At 48.6% G+C, this 8605-nt stretch overlaps 1 long non-coding RNA gene across 1 annotated transcript; it reads left to right on the top strand.

The window, feature by feature from the left end:
• The first annotated feature begins 955 nt into the window (after window positions 1-955).
• LOC124238881 (uncharacterized) lies at window positions 956-2456 on the top strand. The gene is made up of 3 exons (XR_006888436.1): window positions 956-1085; window positions 1201-1374; window positions 2386-2456. It is a non-coding gene; the product is annotated as an uncharacterized LOC124238881 (long non-coding RNA).
• Window positions 2457-8605: the final 6149 nt, after the last annotated feature.

Genomic DNA, 8605 nt, shown 5'->3' with positions numbered 1-8605 from the left:
CCACCTGCCTCAGTGAATGGCCTCCCTATCCACCTGGAAATCCTCCTGCCTCTGACCTGTCCTCCGACCCCAAAGTCCAAGTCCCATTTGCCTCCAAAGTGCTTATGGAACCTCACCCTGGTTCCGGCCTCATTATCTGCTTTGCCTAGACTTTGGCCCCAGCTCCTCAACTGGTCTCTTTTGTGAAGCCAGCGGCTCATGTCAACCCCTACTCAAAACTTTCTACATTTTCCACTGCCAGCCTCATCTCCATGCATCTGGCAATACAGCCATTTGGGCTTCTTGATGTTATCTAAACATGCTCAGATTTATCAAACTGTGCTTCTTTGCAAATGCTGGTACCTCTGTGTGTTGTGCCTTTCCTATCCCTCTCTACTTGGTGTCATCCCATGCATACTTCCTGTCTCATTTCCATGGTCACCACCCCCCTTTCTACAGTCAGACCCACCTCCCTTCCTCCTTTGTGTCCCCAGGGCACAATGTAGATAACTCTGTGTCACACCTGTTACTGGGATGACCACATAATTTACTATCCAAACCCAGAACACTTTTTTTTTTTTTTTTAAGATTTTATTTTATTTTTTTTCCTTTTTCTCCCCAAAGCCCCCCGGTACATAGTTGTGCATTCTTCGTTGTGGGTTCCTCTAGTTGTGGCATGTGGGACGCTGCCTCAGCATGGTCTGACGAGCAGTGCCATGTCCGCACCCAGGATTCGAACCGACGAAACACTGGGCCGCCTGCAGCGGAGCGCGCGAACTTAACCACTCGGCCATGGGGCCAGCCCCTGAACCCAGAACACTTTTAAGAATGAAAGGGAATGCTTTTTTTTTTTTTTTTTTTTTTGCTGAGGAAGATTCACCATAAGCTAACATCTGTGCCAATCTTCCTTTATGTTGTATGTGGGCTGCCGCCACAGCATGGCCTCTGATGAGTGGTGTAGGTCCGTGCCCAGGAACCGAGCCCAGGCTGCCAAAGTGGAGCATGCTGAACTTAACTGCTAGGCCACAGGGCCAGCCCCGGGAATGCTGTTATTGATTGCTGTGCTTCAACAAGTGTTAATCGATCTGTTCCAGGCAAACCAGAAGGTACGGTCACACATCTACACTCAACATTGTCATAAAACCTGGCAGTTGGTGCTTTCATTTGTCTCATTCATATCTCTCAGCCCTTTGAGATGGTATTGTTATTCCTATTTTTCAGATGACAAGATGGAGCCTCAGAGAGAGAGAGAGGAGGTTTGCGGTCACACAGCCAGAAGGTGGCAAAGCTGGTCTGGGAAGCCAGATCATTGGATCCCAAATCCTGGACTCCAGAGGTGGAGAAGTACCACCCACCTCCCTGACCCCTCCAATACCGCAGAGTCTTATTGTCTAGGTTAGTGTGTTCCCCCTAGATGAAGGGGGAAGGTAGACGTGGAGTATTACTCATCTTGCGCACTGGCCCCTCCCAGGGCCTGGCGTAGAGAAGGCCTCAGGGATGTTTGTTGGATAGATACTTCTTGAGGATAGAACTGCATGTTTCATCTTAAAATCTGTGACCACTTTGATACCTAGCGTAGGACTTGCTATGCATCTATCTGTTCATTCTATTAACATTTATTAAGCACCTACTATGTGACTGGTACTGTGTTGGTGATACAGCTATGAGCGAAATAGACAAGATCCCTGTTCCCGGAGCTTATAGTTCAGTGGGAAAAAGGATACAAAAACAATCACAAATAAACATAGTTACAAATCAGGATAAATGCTAAGGGCAAATACTGGATACTGAGGTTTAAGAAATATTTGGAGTAAATTTAATAAGACTTGTCATACAGTGAGATGGAGATGGCTATTGGGTTTCTACTGAAAACAGATATGGGGACCGAAAGAAGGAGCAGTTTGGGGAGATAATAAGGTCAGTTTGGATGTGTGGGGCTTAAGATGCCGGTTGGATTTCTGGTTTGATCTTCCCCACCTCCAGCCAGGTTAATTAATTTGCCCAAAACTGCAAAATTGTGGCAAGTTAACAGAAACCTGCTTCAGACAGACCAAACAAAGCTGGCCTCTCGTAGCACCGTATAAGAGGGGCAGGTGGGGGAAGGCAGAAGAGAAGCGGAGAAGGGATGTGTTCATGGAGACAATAATCAGACCTCCCAAGCTGCAGTGAAGACCCTGGCTAGCAGCCCGGAACCTGGCAGCGACACACGCTGCGGAGAAAGCAAGACCCTCACCCTACCCTGCTCGGCGCTGGGTCAGCGCCCCCACTCCCCGCCCCCCACGCCCGAGTGCCCGAACGAGGCGGAGGGGGCTGCTCCGTGCCTGGAAACCAGAGCAGCCCGGGCTGCTTGGAGCCGCCAATCGGGCAGCGCCACGTGACGAGTTTCCCTTTCCCTCCCCTCCCCAGCCTTTCAGGGAAGACGGGCATCCCCGCCATCCTGCCACCCCGCCATCCTGCCACCTCGCCATCCCGCCCCCGCCCGTCGCATGCCGCAGCTGCGCTGGGGGCGCTCCGGCGAGGGGCCGGGAATTCTGCCGCAGTCCGCTGCAGCGCGAGGGAGGAGAGGAGAGGCGAGCGAATTGCAGCCGCAGTGTTTTCTGTCAAGGTCGAGCTTACCCAGTGTCGGCGAGGCTGCCTCCGGGATCCCTCCCTTGCCGTCCTCCCAGCCATTCCCACCGCCGCTGCCACGCGTCCGGCTGCAGCATCCCTGGCCCTCCTGGAAGACTGCCCCAGCCTCTTGCTGGGCTTCCTGCGGGGACAGCGGGGGAGGGGAGGGTTTCCATGTATCCCGCCCCACGAGCTTCCCAGCCACATTTCTCGTATGCACACCTCTTGCTGGGTCGCCCTGCTTCAAACCCCACACTAGCCCCAATGCCCTATAAGAGAGCATGAAGGTCCTTCATACCCAAGCCCCAGCTTAACCTTTTTCAGCCCCACTGCCTTCTTGCACCAGAGACCCAGTCCCTTTGGGCCCCTTACCCTTCCAGGAACAGCCATCACTTGCATACTGAAGTGACGGCTGTTGCTGTACCTTCTGCGGAGGGTGCCCTTTGTGAGCTTAGCAAATTCATTCGTAGACCCAACTTTATTATAATAATGCAACAGGGGGTGGGAACTGGCAGTGAAATGCCTCTTAGCGAAGGTCACAAAGTTGAAAACCTACAGGAGTCAAGTTGGAGAAATAAATAAGGTGGAGGGGCAGGGGCCTAAGAAAAACCTGTCTGGGGTGGCCCATGTGGAGGGGTTACGTTTGCTCGCTGTGCTTGGGCTGCCCAGGGTTTTGGCGGTTCGGATCCTGGGTGCAGACCTAGCACCACTCATCAGGCCGTGCTGAGGCAGCGTCTCACATAGCACAACCAGAGGCATTCACAACTAGGATATACAACTATGTACCGGGGGACTGTGTGGAGAAAAAGAAAATAATAAAAATAAAAATTGTAAAAAAAGAAAAAAAAAGAAAGACTTGTCTAAAGAGCAGGGACCCTGCTCTCTCTTCAGGCCAACATGCTCCTTTTGGGGAATGTGGGTCCTATAATGCCAGATTTTCTGAGTTTACAAGAAAAACCACAAATCCGGATTTTTATGTGTAATCTCTCAATTTTTAAATGTTGATTTGGTTGTTTTAAACATCCCTGCAGATCACATGCAGCTCATTAGGAAAGAGGATGGCTTTCACTGGGGAAAAACTGTTGAGGGTGAAGGTGCCGTCTTGAAGCTCTGAGAAGCAGCTGTTGTAGAGGCAGCCAAGAAGACCACCTAGATTTGGAAGCCAGCCAGGGCCCCCCCCCCCCCCCCCAGCATCAACTTCCATGAATGACAGTGAGCGTTTCCTCCCATCCTTGTGGGGCTACCTGGAGGCCAGAGAGGGGCCCTGTAGTGCTTTGACTTGTGGGGTGGGGGTGGGGAAGTGAAGAGGAGACAGGAGGGGAAGCCAACCTCCCCATCCCCTAAGGCTTCACACAGTGGGATAACCTTGGAAGGGAAATTGGAGAGCTCCTTAGGAAGAGAGAGTGCAGACAATAGCCAAACAATGGCAGACGTCCATTACCAGGAGATGGGGACTGGCCCACAGCTGAGTGGCTGGGGATAGTGTTGAGGGAAGCAGAAGAGCCGGCTGAGGCTGTCTGGGGAACCAGGGCATTTTGGTTCACCTTGAGGTTTTTTGTAGCTATGATGTGATCTCCTCCTCTGTCTCCCATCCCTCGAAATCTTCAAAAAAGTTTCCTATACTCCCGGAGGCTGCCCTGACTAGGGTGTTTGTGGAAATGGCTGAAGGGGCCAAGTTTTACATCTGTTTTGGTATAGTGCTGACCAAAGACAGTGCAGGCTGAAGCAGGAGAAATAAAACCTCCCAGGAATTTACAGTAATCTTGGAGAGGGGTTTGGGATGGGTGCTTGGGCTCATCCCCGCGGAGATCTCAAGGAGTCAGGAGGCCCCTGGCTGACATCTAGGTTACAATAATGAAGAACCAGCTGCAATGTACTGAGTGCTTGCATGTGCCAGCCACTGTGCTACAGACATACATTCTCTCTGCTATCCCTGCAGTGACTGTATGAGAGAGGTACTATTATTATAATCCCTATGTTACAGGTAAAGAAATTAAGGCCCAGAGAGGTGAAGTGACTTGCCCAAAGGCACAGAGATAGAAAATAGTGGACTGGACCTGCTCTCCGGCCAATTGCCCCCAACAGAGAAAATGATCATATTGTCTGGGGTTTTCTTGGACAGCACTTACCATGCAGAATGATAGGTATTGTTTTGACTTGCATGTCTGTCCTCCCCACTCATTTTTAAGGGCGCAGGAGCCATGCTGATAACTTCAAGGGCCTGGCACACAAGGAGTGCTGAGTACATGTTAAATCAATTTATTTAAGGAAGGCCAAAAGCAGTGCCCTCAGGTCTCAGATCTTTGTGCCCATTGGGCAAATCATTCACCGTCTCTGGGCCTTAGTTCCCTCATTTGTTAAATGGGGGTTATGATACAGACCTCACAGGATTATTGTGAGATTTACATGAGACTAGGCCATGGAATTTCTGTAAATTGTCATATAAAGAGCAGCTGTTATTGCCGCTATAAAGATGATGATGATGATGATGGTGATGATGATGATGATAATGATGATGATAGGGACTGAGGAAGGAGCAAAGAAGGAAACCAGGATCTGGAAATTCTAGAACTGTATCAGTTCAGACAGAAAATTCTCAGGCGACCCAGTCAGTTTGCAGAGTTTCCAACACTACCGTGTCTTCATTCATTCGTCCTTGCTGGAACACCTACTATGTGCCAGTGCTTGATCTCATTTAATTCAAAACTCTGCAGAACAGATACACAAATTATCCTTGTTTACATGTGAGAAAAATGAGGTTAGAGAGGTGACGTGACTTCCCCAAGGGGGACACAGCTAGAAAGTGGCAGAGGCAGGATTTGAATTTAGATCTGTGCGGTTCTAAAATCCTCGTTCTTTCTGCTTTCTATTCCATGGCTTCTTCAGCCTTCCTTTCATTCACCAGACCATTTATCAAGCATCGAAGTGCCTGGCCTTCTGCAGGGGCAGGGGATACCTGATCCAGGCTTTCTGAAACAGACATTTCCAGGTCAAGTTGGGGAGGCAGACAACTCAATTGACATTTATAATTCAGCATGATATGCTGTCTGTAAGTGCAAGTGATGGAGGAGTGGGCCATTGCCTTAGACTTGCCTTTCTCCTTGCTCCCCTGACCCCTGAAGCATGTCTCAAACTCACCAAGTGGCTCCCTTCAAGTCCCTCTATCCTTAAGTGAGAAAGAGACACACAGCCACCTTTCCTTCCTGGGGTGGAGGGGGTGTTGCAGTGGGGACCAAACAATAATCAACAATCCTCTCCAAAAGAAACCCTCCACAACCAATCTCTCCTCTCTGCCTGTCTGTCTGTCTGTCTCTCTCTCACACTCCATGAGGCTAGATGTGGGTGATGGGTTACTGCCTGTAGAACAGGTTTCTCCATCCTTCAGCATGCCCTGCCTGGGTGGTCTTTGGCATTCTTTGCCTCTGCTCCACAGTCAAAAACAACAGGAAACTTGCATTTAACATCCTGTTACACATTCATTAAAAAGAAATCAGGAAGGAAAGTCTCCCAACTGTCAATAGTGATTATCTCTGGGTGGTGAAGTTATGTGTAATCTCTATTTTCTTCTCTTTACTTATTTGCTTATATATATTTTTTCCTACCATGGACTTAATACTTTTGTAAAATAAAATTATCCTCTATTTTAACAATTATTTGTGGCCTCACAGATATGGGAGAAGGGCTCTTAGAAGCAATCTCAGATGGGGCTTTGTCCTGAGCACAGCTGGGACTGGACAAGACAGCACGCAGGGGAGATGTGAGGAAGTGAGAGGTCATCGAGGATTAAAAACAAGAGCCACAATTCCCGAGAGCTTGCTCTGAGCCTAGGTCCTTTCTCTCTTGATATGCATATCTCAACCCTCAAAACCAGTTTAGTAGATAAGCTATTATTTCATAGCTGAGGAAACCAAGAATCCATTTTATAGGAAAAGAAAACAAGACTTTGAGAGATTCTGTTACTTGCCCAGGGATACATAGCTAGAAAGTGATGGAGGTAGGATTTGAATCCAGATCTGTGTATTTGTAACTTCTGGACTTTGATGCCATTCCAAGTCCTCCCAGCTGCACATGCTAGGTATTCCCATCTCTTCACCCACAGGCACTCATCGATACTAGTACTATGTAGAGAAACAAGTGAGGTGAAGATCATTGTCCTATTTTCCAAATGAGAAAATTAAGGCAAGAGAGGGGACTTGCTCAGTGTAGTTGGCTGAGGGCTGGTGGAACTCCTTCTAAAATCCTTTCTCTCTTCTGGCAGCCCTCCTCCTTCTGTTACCTTCTGCCAGCTGCCCAGGCTTCCTTCTCGAAACAAATGACTTAAGGTAAATCGCTGGCTGGACTTCCCCTTTCTCAAAACACAGGAAGTCTGTGTTGTTTGCAATTGTGGGAGAACAATTTCAGGTCAGTTACAAAGTGGGCAAGGCCGCATAGAGGATTGGGTCCTGCAGTGGGCAGGGATCTGTGCAACTAGGGCTGGCCAGAGACACCTGCATTTTTCCTACCTGCGGGTCATGTCAGTGTGTCTGCTCAAGTTAAGCTTGAAGTCCCACCCCAAAGAGCTGAGTGAACTATTATGGAAATTATTATGGAACTATTATAGAAAAATGAGCCCAGGAGGAGGGAGGGGGCTCCCCTCAATAATAATAATAACGATAATAATAATGATGCTGATAGCTCACGTTTATGGTACATTAACCTTTGTACCAGGCACTGTGCTAAGTGGCTGACACATGTGACCTCATTTGAGCCTCACAACAGCCCAAGGAAGAAGATTCTCTGGCTTTAGAGCCGAATAAAATTGGATTCAAATCACAGCCATGCTGCTTCCCAGCTGTGTGACCTCAGGGATGTTATTTACATTCATTCAACAAATATTTTCAGCATCTACTACCTGCTACACACTGTTTAGTGAACGGAACAAGGATCCCTGCTCTCTCTCCTGGTGCTTACCTTCTACAAGGGGGAGCAGACAAATTGTAAACGCAGTAAGTAAATTATGTGAGAAGGTGCTAAGGGCTAAGCAGGGTAAGGAGGATAAGGCGAGCTGGTGGGGATGGGGGGGAGAGGCACTGTTAAATAGAGGTGTCAGGGAAAGCCTCGCTGAGGAGGTGATATGTATGTAAAACCTAAGGCGGTGAAGGAGTTCGCTTTGTAGGTAACTGGGGAAATCTTTTCTAAGCAGGAGGAAAAGCCAATGCAAAATGCGTAAGTGTCCTTGGTGGTTTCAAAGAGCAGCATGGGGCCAGTATGGCTGGGACAGAATGAGCCAGGAGAGAGTACTCCCTACCCCTGACACCACTCCACTTGTCCTTTCTCATACCATGCTTTGTGCTTCCTTCATCACTCTTATCATAATTTGTGATTATTTTATTTATTTGGGTGTTTGCTTATTTCTTGTTTGTTTCCTTCACTAGCCCTAAGCTCCTTATAGGCAGAGGCCATGTTAGTCTTGTTAGTACTGATCGCAGAGAATATAGAAAGTGCTGTATACTAGTTGAATTAATTAATTAAGTCCATCCATCCATCTAGTCATATTTATGATAGAACCTCCCCATCCTGTATAACACTGTTTCTCAAGGTACCTTATTCTGAGTTCCAGTTCAAGACGTTTGGAACTGAGGTAGTAGTTAAGAGCATGGGCTCTGGAGCCAGACTTCATGGGTTCCAGTCCTGGTTTCACTACTTACTAGCTGTGTGATCTCAGGCAAGTTAGGGAAATCTCTCTCTGCCTCGGTTTCCAAATCTACAAACTGGCCTCATAATAATATCCCCCTCTAAGGGCTGTAAGCGCTCAAGGCAGTGCCTGGTGTGTAGTGCCTGTGTGTGTGTTGGCCACTGCTGTCTTCCTCATGCAGCCCAGCCATGCGAGCCAGGACTCTACTTCTGTCCTCCTGTGTCGGATCCAAAAGGGAAGGGAGAAGGGCAAGGGGTGCCAAGATGGCAGTGAGCCCGCAGAGCATCCCTGTGTGCTGCCGTGAGTGTGCTGTGTGCTGGCAGCTGGGGGGGGGGGGGGGGGGGG

Source organism: Equus quagga, chromosome 5 (assembly GCF_021613505.1).
Source record: "Equus quagga isolate Etosha38 chromosome 5, UCLA_HA_Equagga_1.0, whole genome shotgun sequence".
Lineage (NCBI taxonomy): Eukaryota > Metazoa > Chordata > Mammalia > Perissodactyla > Equidae > Equus > Equus quagga.
This window is presented reverse-complemented; position numbering and strand designations above follow the sequence as displayed.